We start from the raw sequence: 22975 nt of genomic DNA on the forward strand, positions 1-22975 counted from the left end.
CCGCGTGCGGTATAGAGACTAGGCTCATTGGAAAGGGATTGAGCTCAACTTTCATAATCACAAAAGTCTTCATTAGAAAAGTATTTGTGAAAAGCGGACATTTGAAAATGCTTTTTCAACAAATTTTTACAACGGAGCCCACTGTGCCAAAACTAAGCCGCGTGCGGTATAGAGACTCGGCTCATTGGAAAGGGCTTGAGCTAAGCTTTCATAATCACAAAAGTCTTCATTAGAAAAGTATTTGTGAAAAGCGAAAATTTGAAAACAAAATTTTCATCAAATTTTTACAACGGGCCCACTGTGCCAAAACTAAGCCGCGTTTGATATAGAGACTAGGCTCATTGAAAAGGGCTTGAGCTCAGCTTTCATTTCCACAAAAGTCTTCATTAGAAAAGTATTTGTGAAAAGCGAAAATTTGAAAACAAAATTTTCAATAAATTTTTATAACGGAGCCCACTGTACCAAAACTAAGCCGCGTGCGATATAGAGAGTAGGCTCATTGGAAAGGGATTGAGCTCAACTTTCATAATCACAAAAGCCTTCATTAGAAAAGTATTTGTGAAAAGCGGAAATTTGAAAATGCTTTTTCAACAAATTTTTATAACGGAGCCCACTGTGCCAAAACTAAGCCGCGTGCGGTATAGAGACTAGGCTCATTGGAAAGGGCTTGAGCTCAGCTTTCATAATCACAAAGTCTTCATTAGAAAAGTATTTGTGAAAAGCGAAAATTTGAAAACAAAATTTTCATCAAATTTCTACAACGGGCCCACTGTGCCAAAACTAAGCCGCGTGTGGTATAGAGACTAGGCTCATTGGAAAGGGCTTGAGCTCAGCTTTCATTTCCACAAAAGTCTTCATTAGAAAAGTATTTGTGAAAAGCGGAAATTTGAAAATGCTTTTTCAACAAATTTTTACAACGGTGCCCACTGTGCCAAAACTAAGCCGCGTGCGGTATAGAGACTAGGCTCATTGGAAAGGGATTGAGCTCAACTTTCATAATCACAAAAGTCTTCATTAGAAAAGTATTTGTGAAAAGCGGACATTTGAAAATGCTTTTTCAACAAATTTTTACAACGGAGTCCACTGTGCCAAAACTAAGCCGCGTGCGGTATAGAGACTAGGCTCATTGAAAAGGGCTTGAGCTCAGCTTTCATAATCACAAAAGTCTTCATTAGAAAAGTATTTGTGAAAAGCGAAAATTAGAAAATAGTGTTTTCAACAAATTTATCTAACGGGCCCACAGTGCCAAAACGGAGCCGCGTGCGGTATAGAGACTAGGCTCATTGGAAAGGGCTTGAGCTCAGCTTTCATAATCACAAAAGTCTTCATTAGAAAAGTATTTGTGAAAAGCGAAAATTGGAAAATAGTGTTTTCAACAAATTTATCTAACGGGCCCACAGTGCCAAAACGGAGCCGCGTGCGGTATAGAGACTAGGCTCATTGGAAAGGGCTTGAGCTCAGCTTTCAGACCCACAATAGTCTTCACCATATAGATATAATTAAATTTTAAAGTTTTACTTAAATGTTAAAAAAAATCTCTATATTGTCAATGTTCTTTTTTGTATACACACAAAAATTTTTTTCTGATTCAATCACGATATTAATTGATACATTTAATTATTTAATTGAAATTTCTTAAATCACGAAAATGACATTAAAAAATTAATTGAAGTCAAGAGCAAATTTGAATTAATTTTTTAAATGACTAAATTAAAAATTTAATTGATGTTGATTGCAAAACTTAATTAATTTTGTTCATTAAAAAGTTAATTGTATCAACTAGTTTTTTACTTAAAAATTTTAAGATTATTAATTAATTTAATGTTTCCATCTTGATTAAAAAGTTATTTGTACCAATTAATTTATTCATTGAAAAATTTTCAACTTCTATCACCTTTTTCAAAGGAAATGTGTTGAAGATATTTCTTCTGCGTAGGACTCATACTTTGGGAACAGCTGATATTTATCAATAAACTTATAGGTTCAATGCGTTTGTATGCGAAAAAAAAACAAAATTTTGATATATCGCAAAATTAATTGATCCAATCAATTCTTAATTAAAGTTTTTTCTTTCACGAAAATGATAATATCAATCATCTATAACAACTAAAAATTAGTTGTTCCAATTCAATTTTGCAATTGATTTTTATTTTAACTAAATAAATAATGAAATCAATTAAATTGTGATGAAATAGATTTTAAATTAAATTATTAATTAAAACTTTAATTTAATATATATACGTGATGAAGATTTTGTTGATTCGCGCTTCGGATTCCCAAACTTAATTAATTCAATTAAATCCAATTGATTCAATTAAAAGTGTAATTGATTACGATAGCAAAACACAATTTTTTAGTTTAGTTTATTTATTGCCTCACATACAACAAGATTTATAATCTTATAATTATAGTATGTGACATAAAATATATGAAGTTATCTGCGTTGCTTATGCGTTGAATAACGGGAGGGAGAGAAAAAAGTAAACAAAATTTTTTGTGCAAAAGCCTAAAAATTAATTAAAAACTCATAGCAGTCCATACACAGAAAAAAATACTACCAATTGATTCAACAAATTTCTTAATTGAAATAAAAATCAATCACAAAGGTTAATTGCATCACTTAATTTTTTAATTGACTTTGGAGATTGCTACTATCATTTCTATGATTGAAGACATTTCTATTAAAAAAAAGTAATTGGATCAATTACTTTTGTGATTGAATAAAAAAATATTTTTTTCTGTGTATGACTGAACATAATATGTATTTTCCGATTACAATTGGTGTTGGACTTTTTCTGGGATTTGTGAATATGATAACATTTGTACAGAAACTATAATAATTGTTTGTACTAAATTTTCAATTATAATTTTAATTGCACAGAATTTTTTTCTGATTAATTGATCCAATTAATTTGCTAATTGAAATTGCTTTAATCACGATAGTATTAATCATAGAAGTAATTAGAAATAAAAAATATTCTTGGTTAAAAAAGCAATTGTTTGCTTCGGCACTTTCAGTTAAGTTTTAATTGCTTCAATTAAAAATTTGATTGATTTTGGTAGAAAACTCAATTTTTTATTAGAGACAATCAATTGTATAATTTTCTATTATTTATTTGTTTTTTTTTTACCAGTCGAAGAAATATTTTTTTGCAATTGTTTAAGAGTTTATATTTGTTATATTTATTATTATATAATAGTCTTAAATTATTAATGAACTGCCAATTGAATTAAAAAATGAAAATAACATACATTTCTTAAAAAAGCGCTCATTTTGTATGTAAAAGAAAATGTTGAACCTGCTTCGTAATGTCAAATTACCAAATTAAATAAACAAAATAATATCAACTTTAATTTAATAATTTAACGAAGTATTGTTTAAAATTATGCATGTTATGCTAAATAAATAAATTGGATTTATTTATTTTCAATTTGATATTTCTTTTTAAATCTTATTTTCCAATTTTCGCTTTTCACAAATACTTTTCTAATGAAGACACAGTGGGCCCGTTGTAAAAATTTGATGAAAATTTTGTTTTCAAATTTTCGCTTTTCACAAATACTTTTCTAATGAAGACTTTTGTGATTATGAAAGCTGAGCTCAAGCCCTTTCCAATGAGCCTAGTCTCTATACCGCACGCGGCTTAGTTTTGGCACAGTGGGCTCCGTTGTAAAAATTTGTTGAAAAAGCATTTTCAAATTTCCGCTTTTCACAAATACTTTTCTAATGAAGGCTTTTGTGATTATGAAAGTTGAGCTCAATCCCTTTCCAATGAGCCTACTCTCTATATCGCACGCGGCTTAGTTTTGGTACAGTGGGCTCCGTTATAAAAATTTATTGAAAATTTTGTTTTCAAATTTTCGCTTTTCACAAATACTTTTCTAATGAAGACTTTAGTGGAAATGAAAGCTGAGCTCAAGCCCTTTTCAATGAGCCTAGTCTCTATATCGCACGCGGCTTAGTTTTGGCACAGTGGGCCCGTTGTAAAAATTTGATGAAAATTTTGTTTTCAAATTTTCGCTTTTCACAAATACTTTTCTAATGAAGACTTTTGTGATTATGAAAGCTGAGCTCAAGCCCTTTCCAATGAGCCTACTCGCACGCGGCTTAGTTTTTAAATAATAAGCCAAATACTAAAAATCCAAATTCGAATTTGAAATCCTAAATTCGAATATGAAAAATATTTTTGGTGTTGGTTTGTGTCTCGGCTAAGTTTTTTGCTGCAAATTTCAAATTCGAATTTATCTTCACACACATAAATAAAATTTTGATAAAAGTTTCTAAAATTTGAAATTTTGACAAAATTTTCTATACAAATAAAATTTGGCCAAAAATTTTCTATAGAAATAAAATTTTTTAAATAATTTTCTATACAAATAAAATTTGGCCAAAAAATTTTTAAAGAAATAAAATTTTTAAAAAATTTTCTATAGAAATAAAATTTTGTGAAAATTTTCTATAGAAATAAAATTTTGTGAAAATTTTCTATAGAAATAAAATTTTGAGAAAATTACCTATAGAAATAAAATTTTGTCATAATTTTCTATAGAAATAAAATTTTGCAAAATTTCGATTAAAATAAAACGATGCCTAGAAGTAAAATATTGACAAAAAATTCTATATAAGAATTTGACAAAATTTTCTATAGAAATAAAATTTTGGCAAAATTTTGTATTAAAATAAAATTTTGAGAAAATCTTCCATAGAAATAAAATTTGGCCAACAATTTTTTATAGAAATAAAATTTTTAAAAAATGTTCCATAGAAATAAAATTTTGCGAAAATTTTCTATAGAAATAAAATTTTGCAAAAATTTTTTATTAAAATACAATGATGCATAGAAATAAAATATTTACAAAATTTTCTACAGAAATAAAATTTTGCAAACATTTTCTGTAGAAATAAGAATTTGACAAAATTTTCTATAGAAATAAAATTTTGCAAAAATTTGCTATAGAAATAAAATGTTGCAAACATTTTGTATAGAAATAAAGATTTGGCAATTTTTTTTTTACAGAAATAAAATTTTCTATAGTAATAAAATTTTGTGAAAAATCTTCTATAGAAATAAAATTTTGCCAAAATTTTCTACAGAAATAACATTTTGCAAAAATTTTCTATAGAAATAAAATTTTCCAAAAATTGTCTGTAGAAATAACATTTTGAAAACGACTATAAAAATAAAATTTTGCAAAAATTTTCTACAGAAATAAAATTTTGCAAAAATTTTCTATAGAAATAAAATTTTGTAAAATTGGAAATTGTTGCTACTTATTTATACCTAGAGTATAGCATATTAACAATCCTATTTACACCTACAAGTCGTTGGTTTTTGCCGTTACGGTGTTGCTATGAGTAAAAATAAATAACTTTTTGGCTCTATCTATACGAAATTAACATGACCTTAACACTGAATTTTATAACGCCTAGTTGTTGTGTGTCATACTCTACTACTGTCGCTACGATTGCACTTCATGTAAAAAAGCATGTAGATACATATACATACAAATCTCTATATCCATGAATACTGTCTATGCCTATGATTGCTGTTGCTGTTGCTGCAACAACATTGATTGCTCCACTGCACTTGATAATGATTATAACAGTTTCACTAACACATATACCCAAATAACAGTGATGGAGAAACCAGAAATAAATAACAACACAAATTGCCCACCATATGAGAAACATTCAAAGAGACAGTGAGTGAGAGAGCGAAAGAGAGAGTGGTATAGGAATTGAATTTCCCTCCACCCCACCAGCATTCTAATGTCATAGTCATACTGTTATTCAAGTTCACTATAACATTTGAGAATATTGAGGAAAAACTTTGAAGCAGACCTTGATAAAGGTCTCTTTTAACCACATCAGACAGGGTCAAATGAGTAAAGAGCTCTGTTGTATATTTAGACCCTACTCTATTTGGTTTGTTAGTTATATCCTTTAGAGATATCCTTGAGCTTGTTGTTGGAAGGATATTGTTGTCGCATGGTATTTCATGATAATCTCCTTGTGTGTGTGGCATTGTGAAATCATTGAACGTATAGTGCGGGTAAAGGCCATTAGCATTGCAATTATTTAGTATCAAATGAAACTTTACAAGTTCACTGAGAATATCGACATTGATGGGGAAAAGGATTCATGCAAGTGTTATAACATGAATTCGCATTTTCCTTTGATGATATGCAAAAACACAATTTTGAAGAATTTTTTTTACCCTGTAGCAGGGTCATTATGCAGTAGCCACCCTCGCTCCTGTCACCAATGTGAGACCTTCCCCTTTGACTAACTACTGGAATCAAAGGAATTTTCTATTGGGTGAAATCGATCTAAAGACAAAATGTGGTCAAGCCCAAATATTACCAAACAACTACCAAACAAAAAATATTACTGTGTCAATATTTTATTGCTATGGAAAATTTTTTCAAAATTTTATTTCTATAGAAAATTTTCTCAAAATTTTATTTCTAAAGATAATTAGGTCAAAATTTTAGTTCTATAGAAAATTTTTGCAAAATTTTATTCCTATAGAAAATTTTTGCAAACTTTTATTTCTATAGAAAATTTTGTCGAAATTTTATTTCTATAGAAAATTTTGTCGAAATTTTATTTCTATAGAAAATTTTTGCACAATTTTATTTCTATAGAAAGTTTTATCAAAATTTTATTTCTATAGAAAATTTTGTCAAAATTTTATTTCTATAGAAAATTTTTCCAACATTTTATTTCTTTAGAAAATTTTTATCAAAATTTTATTTCTTTAGAAAATTTTTATCAAAATTTTATTTCTATATATTATATTTCTAAAGATAATTAGGTCAAAATTTTATTTCTATAGAAAATTTTTCAAAATTTTATTTCTATAGAAAATTTTTGCAAACTTTTATTTCTATAGAAAATTTTGTCGAAATTTTATTTCTATAGAAAATTTTGTCGAAATTTTATTTCTATAGAAAATTTTTGCACAATTTTATTTCTATAGAACGTTTTATCAAAATTTTATTTCTATAGAAAATTTTGTCAAAATTTTATTTCTATAGAAAATTTTTCCAACATTTTATTTCTTTAGAAAATTTTTATCAAAATTTTATTTCTTTAGAAAATTTTTATCAAAATTTTATTTCTATAGAAAATTTTGTCAAAATTTTATTTACATAAAAATTTTGTCAAAATTTTAGTTCTATAGAAAATGTTTGCAAAATTTTATTTCTATAGAAAATTTTTGCAAAATTTTATTTCTATAGAAAATTTTCTCAAAATTTTATTTCTATAGAAAAATTTTCCAACATTTTAGTTCTTTAGAAAATTTTTATCAAAATTTTATTTCTATAGAAAATTTTGTCAAAATTTTATTTATATAAAAATTTTGTCAAAATTTTATTTCTATAGAAAATTTTTGCAAACTTTTATTTCTATAGAAAATTTTGTCGAAATTTTATTTCTATAGAAAATTTTGTCGAAATTTTATTTCTATAGAAAATTTTTGCACAATTTTATTTCTATAGAACGTTTTATCAAAATTTTATTTCTATAGAAAATTTTGTCAAAATTTTATTTCTATAGAAAATTTTTCCAACATTTTATTTCTTTAGAAAATTTTTATCAAAATTTTATTTCTTTAGAAAATTTTTATCAAAATTTTATTTCTATAGAAAATTTTGTCAAAATTTTATTTACATAAAAATTTTGTCAAAATTTTAGTTCTATAGAAAATGTTTGCAAAATTTTATTTCTATAGAAAATTTTTGCAAAATTTTATTTCTATAGAAAATTTTCTCAAAATTTTATTTCTATAGAAAAATTTTCCAACATTTTAGTTCTTTAGAAAATTTTTATCAAAATTTTATTTCTATAGAAAATTTTGTCAAAATTTTATTTATATAAAAATTTTGTCAAAATTTTATTTCTATAGAAAATTTTGTCAAAATTTTAGTTCTATAGAAAATTTTTGCAAAATTTTATTTCTATAGAAAATTTTGTCGAAATTTTATTTCTATAGAAAATTTTGTCGAAATTTTATTTTTATAGAAAATTTTTGCAAAATCTTATTTCTATAGAAAGTTTTATCAAAATTTTATTTCGCAAGTAGAGGATGCTGATGAGGAATGTGGTAATTCCGAAACGTGCGTCCATTCAACCATCTTGCAGTCTATAGGGCTTTGCCCAAATAAATTTGACAAGCATACTTTTCCTCTGTTGGTTAAGCTACACTTGTAGTTTAGTCAATGCATGGCTTTAAGCTGAGATCAAAAACAACAATAACGATTGAAGAGAAGCCAAATAATAACAAACTAAACGAATGAAAATTTTATTTCTATAGAAAATTTTGTCAAAATTTTATTTCTATCGAAAATTTTTTCATAATTGTATTTCTATAGCAAATTTTGTTAACCTTTTATTTCTATAGAAAATTTTGTCAAAAGTTTATTTCTATAGAAAATTTTGTCAACATTTTATTTCTATCGAAAATTTTTTCATAATTGTATTTCTATAGAAAATTTTGTCCAAATTTTATTTCTATAGAAAATTTTGTCAAAATTTTATTTCTATAGAAAATTTTGTCCAAATTTTATTTCTATAGAAAATTTTGTCAAAATTTTATTTCTATAGATAATTAGGTCAAAATTTTAGTTCTATAGAAAACTTTTGCAAAATTTTATTTCTATAGATAATTAGGTCATAATTTTAGTTCTATAGAAAATTTTTGCAAAATTTTATTTCTATAAAAAATTTTGTCAAAATTTTATTTCTATAGAACATTTTGTCAAAATTTTATTTCTATAGAAAATTTTGTCAACATTTTATTTGTATAGAAAATTTTTGCAAAATTGTATTGCTATAGAACATTTTGTCGAAATTTTATTTCTATAGAAAATTTTGTCAAAATTTTATTTCTATCGAAAATTTTTTCATAATTGTATTTCTATAGAAAATTTTGTTAACCTTTTATTTCTATAGAAAATTTTGTCAAAATTTTAGTTCTATAGAAAATCATGTCAAAATTTTAGTTCTATAGAAAATTTTTGCAAAATTTTATTTCTATAGAAAATTTTGTCGAAATTTTATTTCTATAGAAAATTTTTGTCGAAATTTTATTTCTATAGAAAATTTTTGTCGAAATTTTATTTCTATAGAAAGTTTTATCAAAATTTTATTTCTATAGAAAATTTTCTTCATATAGAAAATTCTATAGAAAATTTTGTCAAATTGTAGATATTTTTTTTTACATTTTAAGATGAAACCCCTGCAACTTTAAAAGAACTTCCAAAAATGCTCTCCCAAAGATGTTTTTTATTTTAACTGCACAGAAAGTTCATTTGAGTAAATTTTTTTATAACCCGCTTTTTCATATTTTTAAAGGAAAATTTATTTTTATTTGTTTCAAATAGGTTAAAAACATATTAAGAATTAATAAAATGTTACAATTTATTTAAATTTAGCCGAAAAAAATGTTAAATCCTTTCTAGAAAAATTGGGAAATTTTGAAAATATTTGATAACGAACGTTCCATACAAGCTTTATAATGCATTAAAAATCAAAAAAAAAATTAAAAAGTATTTGTCAAAATATGACAAAAATCCTTAATTCACATGCAAAACACACCCAGAGAAGGAATATGATCACCTCAACCATGTTTCGAGAGCAAAATGTTATTTTTGGACGGAGAACATGTAACATGTTTGTGGCAACAATGTTATTTTCAAAACAAACGTATTTTATTTTTTTTTTATTTTTATTGTGTATTAAAAAAAAAAAATAAAAATAAAAAAAATAAAATACGCTTTTTTAGAAAATAACATGGTTGCCGCAAACATGTTACATTTCTGACTTCGGCAACCATGTATATGTTTGCCGAGAAAACAACACTTTTGCGACAAAAATGTTCCATGGTCACCGTCCAAAAATAATATTTTGCCCTCGAAACATGGTTGAGATGATCATATTCCTTCTCTGCGTGCACTAAATTCACCTCACACCTTAAGAAGTGGTGCCAATTCAGTGCAGCGGCTGTTGAAATGTTGGACATCCGTCCTATGACAAGTCCATGTTAAATTCATCGCTTGTGCGTCAATTTGGCACCATTTCCGTATCCTAAAAGAACATTTTCACTACTTTTTTGGAGACGCTTTTTTTTACTGGGAAATTGATCTTTTTTCCAGTTCAGTCTATCCACAGCATATAAATACAATATGTTTTAATAAATTTCTAATTTATTAAATTTTTATTTTTATTGTTTTGTTTTCATTTTATGTTGGTTTTGTTTTTTTTTTATTTTTTCTTTAGAAATTTTTATTTTATTAGACATTTTTGACATGCGTAAGAGATTTTGTTTTTATTTCAATTATATTAACTGGTTAATTAATTTCAAAGTTTTTTCTTTCAGTGCAATCATGTAAATACATATTATGTAGATACAAATTTGTAAACATTTGTTTTAATAAATGTATAACATTATTCAATTTTCATTTTATAATAGTTTTATGTTATTAGACCTCTTTCGTACTCATATGATTAGAAAAACGTTCCATTTTTTCACATTTTGATGAAAACTTTATCGTGTGGTCAGTTCAGTGTATTCATAACTATAGCATATAGATAAAAATTGTTTTTTTTTTTTTAAATAAATTTCTAATTTATTCAATTTTTATATTTTATTTTGATTTATTTTATAGATTTTTTTTTGTATAATATTGTATTTTATTAGACATTTTTGACATCCATATGAATAGAAAAGCGTTCCCTTTTTTCATTTTCATTTCCATTTTAAGATTTTGTTTTTATTGAAATTATGCTACCTGTTTTTTTTATTTCAGTGCCAATTCATTTAGATATAAAATTATTGAACATGTTTTTTTAAATACATTTGTATATTATTTATTATTTATTTTATATGATTTTTATTTTATTATGCATTTTTGACCCCCATATGTAATAGAAAATCATTTTTGGAAATTTTAAAATAAAAAATTTAAAGTTTTTTTAGATCAGTGTATTCCTACACCAAAGCATATGATACAAACATTTTTTGTTTTAATTTCTAATATATTCCAATTTTTTTTTGACATTTCGTTTTTTGTTTTATTTTTGCTCTCCATATGGAAAAAACTTATATTAACTGGTTTAAAAGGATACTGGATGATCATATAAGGAACCAGTTAGACAGGAAACTATCAATCTGTCAGCATGCCTATATTAAGGGCAGATCTGTAGAATCTGCCTTGCAGTCAGTGGTGCATCACATAGAGAGATCCATGACATATGTCGACTATATATTGGCGGCGTTTCTGGACATTGAAGATGCTTTTAATTATACGAAAATTGAGAAGGTGGTACATACATTACAGAGGAATGGTGTTGAGAAATTCGTTATAAAGTGGATCGAGTTGATGTTGCTAAGCAGGGACATGGTGGTCGAGCTAGCGAGCTTCACAAGGAGGGCTAGGACCACTAGAGGGAGGGGTTATATCACCTTTGCTGTGGCTATTGGTGGTGAACGAGGTATTGTTTGGGCTGACAAGTAAGGGTATCAAGGTAGTGGCATAAGCGGATGACATTGTGATAATGGTATCGGGAAAATTCCTCGATTCTATTTCGGATGTGCTGAGCGAGTCTTTGCAGTATTTCTCGGAGTGGACTCTAGGATGCGGTTTAGGGGTGAACCCTGGTAAGACGGATTTGGTACTGTTCACCAGGAGGAGAAAGGTTATCGGGTACAAGTCTCCTGAATTCCAGGGCATAAAGTTGACGCTCTCGAAATCAGGAAGGTACCTAGGAGTTATTTTGGACTCCAGGCTGAACTGGATGGAGAATACTGCCGATCGCATTAAGAGGGCCTATGCGGCATTGAAGGTGCTTTTAATTATACGAAAATTGAGAAGGTGGTACATACATTACAGAGGAATGGTGTTGAGAAATTCGTTATAAAGTGGATCGAGTTGATGTTGCTAAGCAGGGACATGGTGGTCGAGCTAGCGAGCTTCACAAGGAGGGGTAGGACCACTAGAGGGAGGGGTTATATCACCTTTGCTGTGGCTATTGGTGGTGAACGAGGTATTGTTTGGGCTGACAAGTAAGGGTGTCAAGGTAGTGGCATAAGCGGATGACATTGTGATAATGGCATCGGGAAAATTCCTCGATTCTATTTCGGATGTGCTGAGCGAGTCTTTGCAGTATTTCTCGGAGTGGACTCTAGCATGCGGTTTAGGGGTGAACCCTGGTAAGACGGATTTGGTACTGTTCACCAGGAGGACAAAGGTTATCGGGTACAAGTCTCCTGAATTCCAGGGCATAAAGTTGACGCTCTCGAAATCAGCAAGGTACCTAGGAGTTATTTTGGACTCCAGGCTGAACTGGATGGAAAATACTGCCGATCGCATTAAGAGGGCCTATGCGGCACTATACTCGTGTCAAAAAATTGGTCGGGCAGAGATGGGGAATGAGGCCTTCTCTTTTTGGCTGGCTTTATACCGCGGTTGTAAGACCTGTGGCCACATATGGCTGTCATGTTTGGTGGACAATCGTGAGACACCAAAATCATACATCGAGAATAAATAGGGTAAATAGGACTGCACTCATCTATATGACAGGTGCCATGAGGACCACAGCCACTGCCACTCTGGAGGTACTGATGGGATTTATCCCACTCGATTTACACGCAAGGAAGACGGCTGAATTGACACTTCTGAGACTTAGGAGCTTGAACACGCTGGAGAGGACAGCCTGCAGGCATACTGAAATTCTGGCCGGGCAGTATAGAGAGACGGACCATATCACAAACCGACATACATTATACCAAGTATGGAGGAGTGGGAAGACAGGAGGATATCCTTCGGAACCCTGAACATGTATACGGACGGATCAAAGATGGAGGAAGGAACGGGCAGCGGAATCTATTGTAGTGAACTAGGAATAAGCGAGTCTTACACGCTGGATAGTGATTGCAGTATTTTTCAGGCTGAGATTTCTGCGATCACAAAGGCTGTAAGAATAGGACTTAAAGACGATGATATCTGTAGATGGTGACTGGACCCGGAAGTTACGGAGGACTCGTACCACTTCCTGTGTCAGTGCCCAGCTTTATTCTTTAGAAGAAACAAGATACTGGGTTCCTTGCAGTATTTTTCAGGCTTAGATTTCTACGATCACAAAGGCTGCCGAGTCGCTGTTGATGAGGCCGTTATTCAGAAGCGATATCAGCTTCTTCATCGACGGTCAGGCAGCTATAAAGGCATTGTGCAGTGCTGACATAAGGTCTAGGGCAGGCAGCCGCTGTCGTCGAGAACTCAAGGTTCTCACTGAACAGCATAATATAACTCTGTGCTGGGTACCTGGGCACTATGGGATAATAGGAAATGAGAAAGCGGATGTGCTGGCTAAAGAGGGTGTTCGTGGAACGAACAAGATCCTAGCGGACGTTTTTCCTCCACTATCTTCTTATCATTACAGGATAGAGGTTAAATATGATGAGCAATGGCGAAGACACTGGGTCTCTTCGGATGGTTGCGAGCAAACCAAGTTGATATGAGATGAAAAGAAACGTAGGAACTGTGAAATTTTGTTGTCGATGAACAGAGAGGAATTACGGCCATTGATTGGTATCATAACAGGACACAACACACTTGGGAAACACATGGTAAGAATAGGACTTAAAGACGATGATATCTGTAGATGGTGCCTGGACCCGGAAGTTACGGAGGACTCGTACCACTTCCTGTGTCAGTGCCCAGCTTTATCCTTTAGAAGAAACAAGATACTGGGTTCCTTTTTCTTTCAGGCTCTCACTGATCTGCGGGAGTGCAGCTTAAGGAACATACTTGCATTCATCAGGGCCTCTGGTTGGTTATTCTGAGATTTCTTTCAAAGAGAACGAGCAGGTGGAAGTTTCTGGGACAAAGCGGCCGCATCGGAAGGAGAAAGATTGAACAAGTATATACGGTTGTAAGTTCGGCCAGGCCGAAGCTTATGTACCCTCCATCATGGATTGCGTAGAAACTTCATCTAAACACTGCCATCCACAATCGAATTACTTAAGTTGCGGAAACGCTTGCCGATGGCAAGGTATCTTAAAACATCCTAACACCATCTTCTAAATTGTATGTAAGTCCATACGTGGTATATATTAAATCAAAAAAGATCGATCCAATACGTATATAATTCAGTTTGACAAAGTAGACATAAAATTTTGACAAAATTTTGACATTTTCTACAGAAATAAAATTTTAACAAAATTTTCTATAGAAATAAAATTTTCACAAAATTTTCTATAGAAATAAAAATCTTGACAAAATTTTCTATAGAAAGAAATTTTTGACAAAAATTTCTACAGAAATAAAATTTTAATAAAATTTTCTATAGAAATAAACTTTTGACAAAATTTTCTATAGAAATAAAATCTTTGTAGATTATTTTTGGCTCGAGTGGCAACCATGATTATGAACCGAATAAAATTTGAACAAAATTTTCTATTGAAATAAAATTTTGACAAAATTTTCTATAGAAATAAAATTTTGACAATGATGAAAATTTTATTATGAACCGAATACAATTTTAATAAAATTTTCTCTAGAAATAAAATTTTGACAAAATTTTTTATAGAAATAAAATTTTGACAAAATTTTCTATAGAAATAAAATTTTGACAAAATTTTCTATAGAAACAAAATTTTGGTAGATTATTTTTGGCTCTAGTGGCAACCATCGAACCGATATGGACCAATTTTTGTGTGATTGGACCAATTTTGGTATGGTTGTTAGCGACCATGCCTAATTTGAACCGGATCGGATGAATTTTGCTCCTCCAAGAGGCTCCGGATTTCAAATCTGGAGAATATTTTATATGGGGGCTATATATAATTATGGACCAATTCTGGCACGGTTGTTAAAGATCATATACTAACACCATGTTCCAAATTACAACCGGCTTGGATGAAATTTGCTTCTCTTGGAGACTTCGCAAGCCAAATCTGGGGATCGGTTTATATGGGTGCTATATATAATTATGAACCGATGTGGACCAATTTTTGCATGGTTGTTAGAGACCATATACCAACATCATGTACCAAATTTCAGCCGGATCGGATGAAATATGCTTCTCTTAGAGGCTCCACAAGCCAAATCTGGGGATCGGTTTATATGGGGGCTATATATAATTATGGACCGATGTGGACCAATTTTTGCATGGCTGTTAGAGACCATATACCAACATCATGTACCAAATTTCAGCCGGATCGGATGAAATATGCTTCTGTTAGAGGCTCCACAAGCCAAATCTGAGGGTCCCGTTATATGGGGGCTATACGTAAAAGTGGACCGATATGGCCCATTTTCAATACCATCCGACCTACATCGATAAAAACTACTTGTGCCAAGTTTCAAGTCGATAGCTTGGTTCGTTCGGAAGTTAACGTGATTTCAACAGACGGACGGATGGACGGACGGACATGCTTAGATCGACTCAGAATTTCACCACGACCCAGAATATATATACTTTATGGGGTCTTAGAGCAATATTTCGATGTGTTACAAACGGAATGACAAAGTTAATATACCCGCATCCTATGATGGAGGGTATAAAAATCACATCGAGGGATCACAATGGACCTATACTGGTCTATGTGGGCATCAATACACCTAGGTTAGGTTAGGTGGCAGCCCGATGTATCAGGCTCACTTAGACTATTCAGTCCATTGTGATACCACATTGGTGAACTTCTCTCTTATCACTGAGTGCTGCCCGATTCCATGTTAAGCTCAATGACAAGGGACCTCCTTTTTATCGCCGAGTCCGAACGGCGTTCCACATTGCAGTGAAACCACTTTGAGAAGTTTTGAAACACTCAGAAATGTCACCAGCATTACTGAGGTGGGATAATCCACCGCTGAAAAACTTTTTGGTGTTCGGTCGAAGCAGGAATCGAACCCACGACCTTGTGTATGCAAGGCGGGCATGCTAACCATTGCACCACGGTGGCTCCCCTCTACGACCTAACTTAACCTAAACTGGCTTAAAAAATTTCAAATTTTTTTCTTTCAGTATATTATACATTTGTTTTTATTTATTTTATAATTTATAATTATATATAATTATTTTTATTTATAATTTATTCAATTTAATTTTTATTTATTTATTTTTTTTTTTTGTTTTTTATTTTCTTTTTTTTTGAAATTGTTATTTTATTAGAAATTTAGAAATTTTGTATTTGATATTTTTGACACCAACATTTTTTCTTTCACTGTATTTTTTTTTTTTTTGATGGAAATTACACTACCTGGCTCAATTGATCATGGTTTTATTTTGTAGAAAAATAAAATTAATTCGGTTTTTATTAATCCTTTGCAATATAGTATCCAGCATTGCAGTTGAAGTGTTTGGTTAAATGATGCTGATATGCACAAATAAAAATTATTATTATTAATTTTTGTTTTTGAAGACTTTATTAAATCGTTGCCAAGTTAGTTATGGGCGTTTTGGTTCACTTATGAATTTACACTTTTTGTAATTAAAAATAAATTTTATTTTCAAAATTTATTTATACCAACGATAACAAAACACACACGCATTTATTTTCATATTTTGGATCCTTGAGTGTAGAATATTACAGCGTTAAGTATTTTTTTTTTTTGTTTTGCTTGTTAATATCAAAAGGTTTGGAAATTACACATTTTATTTTTGATTTTTGTTTTTTTTTTTTCAATATATTTTACTTTGAACACTGAACTCAAATTATTGTTTTTAATTCTTGCAGAACATTGGTTTTGTTTTTTTGTATTTTTTGTTTTTTTTTTTTTTTTTGAAACTAAATATAATTTCACAAATTTAAATTTCTTTTTTAATTTTACAAGCCACCTTTTCACATAAGCTCTGCTATATTTAAAATATATTCTCTTATATTTATTTTACACACAAAAACAAATGATCTTATTATTAAGAATGTTTGCCTTGCAAACTATCCAAAGAGAAGTTTTGTTTAGTCTTGTATTAGTGATGAAGTAAAATTAAAAAATTCCACATCCATAGACTGTGTGATCATTGAATATATCACTCTAAGCGCGACATACGTACGACATGGCGTCGTTAACGAGACTGAAATTGAGAATTCTGGCGAAAAAAGTGAAATAAACTTAGTGGCAGAGGCGGGCGGTGGTATGCGAAACCAACCATCATAATGATGATGATGATGATGGTCATGATGATGATGATGACGATACCGATGTCTGTGAGTTAAGAACGAATTTCATTCGAGCAACAACACAGTTTGCATAAAACACACAAACACATACACATGTACAAACTCAGTATAAATACTCACTACTGTTGTTGGCTGGTGCATGACTACTGCAGACATTTTGGTGAGGGAAAATGCTGCAGCAGCATGAATAGAGTTACCAAAAAGCTTTAAAGAATGTAGAATTGGGATATGTATTTGTAAAATAAATAAATAAGATAAACATAGAATAAAATTTTGACAAAATTGTATTGTATGGCACAAAACTTTTGAAAAAACTTTTCTATAGAAATAACATCCGAGCAAAAAAAGCGTTGCCAAAAAAGATATGAAAATGTTCTTTTTGGATCCGGAAGTGGTGCAAAATTGACGCAGAAGCGATGAATTTAACATAGGCTTGTCATAGGATGGAAGTCCTCCATTTCAACAGCCATTGCACTGAATTTGCATCAATTCTTTAGGTGTGATCGGAATTCAATGTTTTGGATGTAAATTAAAAAATTCTGTGATATTTTGGCAAATAAATAATTTGTATAATTTTTATACCCACCACCATAGGATGGGGGGTATATTAACTTTGTCATTCCGTTTGTAACACATCGAAATATTGCTCTAAGACCCCATAAAGTATATATATTCTGGGTCGTGGTGAAATTCTGAGTCGATCTGAGCATGTCCGTCCGTCTGTTGAAATCACGCTAACTTCCGAACGAAACAAGCTATCGACTTGAAACTTGGCACAAGTAGTTGTTATTGATGTAGGTCGGATGGTATTGCAAATGGGCCATATCGGTCCTCTTTTACGTATAGCCCCCATATAAACGGACCCCAAAATTTGGCTTGCGAGGCCTCTAAGAGAAGCAAATTTCATCCGATCCGGCTGAAATTTGGTACATGGTGCTGGTATATGGTCTCTAACAACCATGCAAAAATTGGTCCACATCGGTCCATAATTATATATAGCCCCCATATAAACCGATCCCCCGATTTGGCTTGCGAGGCCCCTAAGAGAAGCAAATTTCATCCGATCCGGCTGAAATTTGGTACATGGTGTCAGTATATGGTCTCTAACAACCGTGCAAAAATTGGTCCACATCGGTCTATAATTATATATAGGCCCATATAAACCGATCCCCAGATTTGACCTCCAGAGCCCCTTGGAAGAGCAAAATTCTTCCCATTCGGTTGGTTTGGTACGTGATGTTAGTATATGGTATCCACCAACCATACAGGAATTGGTTCCTATCAGTCCATAATTATATATAGCCCCCATATAAACCGATCCCCAGATTTGACCTCCGGTGCCTTTTGGAGAAGCAAAATTTATCCGATCTGCTTGAAATTTGGTACGTGGTGATAGTATATGATATTTAACAACCATGACAAAAGTGGTCCATATCAGTCCATAATCATATATAGCCCCATATAAACCGATCCCGATATTTGGTTTTGGAGCCGCTTGGAGGAGCAAATTTCATCCGAGTGAATTGAAATTTGGTACATTGTGCTAGTATGTGGTCGTTAACAACCATGCCTAACTAGGTCCATATCGGTCTATAGTTATATATGGCCCTCAGATAAATCGATCCCCAATCACACAAAAATTGGTCCATATCAAGTTCATAATTGTATATAGCCCCCATATAAGCGACCCCCATATTTCAATTCTGGCTCTCTACGTACAAAAAGTCCATATCGATTCGTAATTATTTGTAGACTTAACTATACATAACCTTTTTGTCTAATATATACCATGTATTGACTAAATCAGATTTTAGAAAACGATGTTAAGAAGTTTTAAGATACCACAACCCAAGTAATTCGATTGTGGATGATAGTCTTTCGTAGAAGTTTCTACGCAATCCATGGTGGTGGGTACATAAGATTCGGCCTGGCCGAACTTGCGGCCGTATATACTTGTTTATAATTTTTAATGGATTCTAACGCTTCGGAAACGTTTGACCTCAAATATTTTCAAAAAATCACAATTTTTTTCAGATTGGAATTAGCATTTTTTTCGACAAAATTTAATTTATTTGTACCATTTTATGAATTCTTACTGTGTTTTTAATCTATTTGAAAGAAAAAAAGTTGAAATTACCCATTAAAAGTATGAACAAATCAAGTTATAAAAAATTGAATTAAAAGAACTTCCTGGGAAGTTCAAATAAAGAACATCATAAGGTTAGGTTAGGTTATGTGGCAGCCCGATGTATCAGCCTCACTTAGACTATTCAGTCCATTGTGATACCACATTGGTGAACTTCTCTCTTATCACTGAGTGCTGCCCAATTCCATGTTAAGCTCAATGACAAAGGACCTCCTTTTTATAGCCGAGTCCGAACGGCGTTCCACATTACAGTGAAACCACTTAGAGAAGCTTTGAAACCCTCAGAAATGTCACCAGCATTACTGAGGTGGTATAATCCACCGCTGAAAAACTTTTTGGTGTTCGGTCGTAGCAGGAATCGAACCCACGACCTTGTGTATGCAAGGCGGGCATGCTAACCATTGCACCACGGTGGCTCCCAAAGAACATCATTGGGAGTGCATCTTTTGGAAGTGCTTTTAGAGTTGTGCCTTTGGAAGAACTTCCAAATTTTTTTGCTGGGATTTTGACAAAATTTTCTATAGCAATAAAATGTTGACAGCATTTTCTAAAGAAATAAAAATTTTGCAAAAATTTTCTATAGAAACAAAATTTTGCAAAAATTTTCTATAGAAACAAAATTTTGCAAAAATTTTCTATAGCAATAAAATTTTGACAAAATTTTCTATAGAAATAACATTTTAACAAAATTTTCTATAGCAATAAAATGTTGACAGCATTTTCTAAAGAAATAAAAATTTTGCAAACATTTTCTATAGAAACAAAATTTTGCAAAAATTTTCTATAGAAACAAAGTTTTGCTTTGCTGCGTGAGAAGGCTGTTATGATGGCAAATGTTCGATGGGAGAATTGCAAGGGTTGTAACAACACCAAGCAAATATGGCCCCATTTCAACTTAAACCGCACACTAGATATGCTAATGTTCTCAAGACGTCAGATATCACTCCTGATATCTGCTATAACGGGTCGCTGCCTGATAGGCGATTTTGCAAAAACTATTGGCGCGAAGTATAATGACTATTGTATGAGCTGTCATGATGCGGAGGAAAAAGAATCAATTAAACACCTCTTGTGTGAGTGTCCTGCATTTTGTGTAAAGCGCAAGCAACTTTTAGGAGCATATAGCTTCAGATTACTGGCGGATCTGGAAAACGTTAACTTAAGCAGTCTGCTACTGTTTTTGGAACAATCTGGTTGGTTCAACAAAGAAAAATAATCAAGAAGGTTCAGCGGTTAAAACTAGAAGTGCCCATATGTAATAGGTACTTTTAGTTAATGTGGTATCACAATGGACTGAATAGTCTAAGTGAGCCTGAATCTTAATCGGGCTGCCACTTTAACCTAACCTAACCTAAAGTTTTGCAAAAATTTTCTATAGCAATAAAATTTTGACAAAATTTTCTATAGCAATAGAATTTTGACAAAATTTTTCTAACGAAATTTTCTATAGAAATAAAATTTTGTTAGAATTTTCTATAGAAATTAAATTTTGCAAAAATGTTCTATGAAAATAAAATTTTGACATGACAATTCCCAGCAAAAACAAAATGGAAGTTGTTCCACAAACATTTCTTTTAAAGCCCATTCCAGAATCCTCCATCGAGTTTTTTCAATTTCCGATGCAGTCCTTTTGGACAAGTCCACAAACATTACTTCTAGAGCGCATCGTGGGATCCCCTAATGATTTTTTCCACTTCCGATGCAGTCCTTTTGGACAAGTCCACAAACATTTCTTCTAAAGCGCATCTTGGGATCCCCCAATGATTTTTTTTCTACTTCCGATGCAATCCTTGTGGACAAGTGTTAGAAAGAACGCAATCAGGCTATTTTAAAGGGTGATACGGTCAAAATTTGGTCAAGGGAAAACGCGTGTAAATCGGTGAAATCTTTTATTTAAAAAATCAAATTAAATTTCTTTTTCAAGTTCAATTAGTATAAAATTCAGGAAAAATATTCAGTTAGGCTTTCGCTTTTCCAAATCCGAATTGCCGGGCCTCGCGCTTGACACCTGCCATCAGATTTTGTACAGCCACCTTGTCCACCTTCTTCGCCGCAGAAAGCCAGTTTGCCTTGAACTGCTGCTCGTCCTTAGCAGTTTTTTTGGTCTTCTATAGGTTCCGCTTGACAATAGCCCAGTATTTCTCAATCGGGCGGAGCTCTGGCATGTTGGGAGGGTTCTTGTCCTTGGGAACCACCTGCACGTTGTTGGCGGCGTACCACTCCATGGGCTTTTTACCGTAATGGCAAGATGCCAAATCCGGCCAAAACAGTACGGAACAACCGTGTTTCTTCAGGAAAGGCAGCAGACGTTTATTCAAACACTCTTTCACGTAAATTTCTTGGTTGACAGTCCCGGAAGCTATGAAAATGCTGCTTTTCAAGCCACAGGTACAGATGGCTTGCCAAACCAGATATTTCTTTGCGAACTTTGACAGTTTTATGTGCTTGAAAATATCTGCTACCTATCCCCTTCCTTTTGCCGTATAAAACTCCTGTCCCGGAAGCTGCTTGTAGTCGGCTTTGACATAGGTTTCGTCGTCCATTACCACGCAGTCAAACTTCGTCAGCATCGTCGTGTACAGCCTCCGGGATCGCGCTTTGACCGTCGTATTTTGTTTATCATCGCGATTTGGAGTCACTACCTTCTTGTAAGTCGATAGTCCGGCTCGTTTTTTGGCTCGATGCACGGTTGTAGACGATACACCCAGCTTATTTGCGGCATCTCGGAGAGAGAGGTTAGGGTTTCGCTTGAAACTACCGGCAACTCTCTTTGTCGTCTCAGCGGCTTCCAGTTTTCGATTTCCTCCCGATCAAGACTTCCTGGCTGTCGACAAACGTTCCCCAAACACTTTATTACATTTGTAACGGTTGATTTGGCAACTTTTATCGATTTTGCCAGCTTTGCGTGCGAGTAGCTCGGTTTTTCGCGTTGCGCGAGCAAAATTTTGATACGCTGCTCTTCTTGCTTGGACGGCATTTTGACAACTGAAGAGTGAATTCCAAAATCAAAATAGGAGCAACATTCTACCCACACACACACCTTCAAAATGAGGGATGTTCAGGTTTTTTAAATGCAAAATTGAAAGAAATACGTCAAGTTTATATTGACCAAATTTTGACCGTATCACCCTTTAAGTGCAAATTTTGGACAATAAAATTTTACAAAAAAAAAAAAAAAAATAGAAAACTAGCAAAAAACTAAAAAAATAGAAAATTAATAAAAAAAATAAATTTCATCACCACTGGAATTTGAACCTATGCCGTTTGACTTTTTCGCTTCCGTGCAAGTTCTTTTGTTGATTTTTAATGGAAAAAATATATTTATACGAAAATATATGCCGAAAATAAAAAATAAAAACAATGCATGACATAAAAAAATATTTTTTTAGAAAAATATTTGATAAAAAAATTGCCGCTGGTGAGATTTGAACCTGCGTCTCTTATTTTTTCGTTCATACTAATAAAGAACATCTCGAGAAGCAATTCGAATGTTATTCCTTGGTGTCGTATTACGATCATATCACAAATATTTGAATTGACCTTTCGACGCTTTATGTCGAAAGGTCAAGGCGTTCTGTTATGGTGCCAGAAAACCCAGGTTCAACCCCTGGTCGGAGCGAAAAAGTTTTTCAATTTATAA

The 22975-nt window shown here is 31.8% G+C and overlaps 1 protein-coding gene across 1 annotated transcript in view; it reads right to left on the reverse strand.

The window, feature by feature from the left end:
* The window catches only part of Eip75B (Ecdysone-induced protein 75B), a 329326-nt gene extending 312959 nt beyond the window's left edge, over positions 1-16367 (reverse strand). Inside the window, exon 1 of the mRNA XM_075305938.1 lies at positions 16269-16367. The gene's annotated coding sequence lies outside the window, so the exon portion shown is untranslated. The remainder of the gene's footprint in view (positions 1-16268) is intronic.
* Between the last annotated feature and the right edge of the window lie 6608 nt (positions 16368-22975).

The sequence above is a fragment of the Haematobia irritans genome, chromosome 4 (assembly GCF_050003625.1).
Source record: "Haematobia irritans isolate KBUSLIRL chromosome 4, ASM5000362v1, whole genome shotgun sequence".
NCBI classification, from domain to species: Eukaryota; Metazoa; Arthropoda; class Insecta; order Diptera; family Muscidae; genus Haematobia; species Haematobia irritans.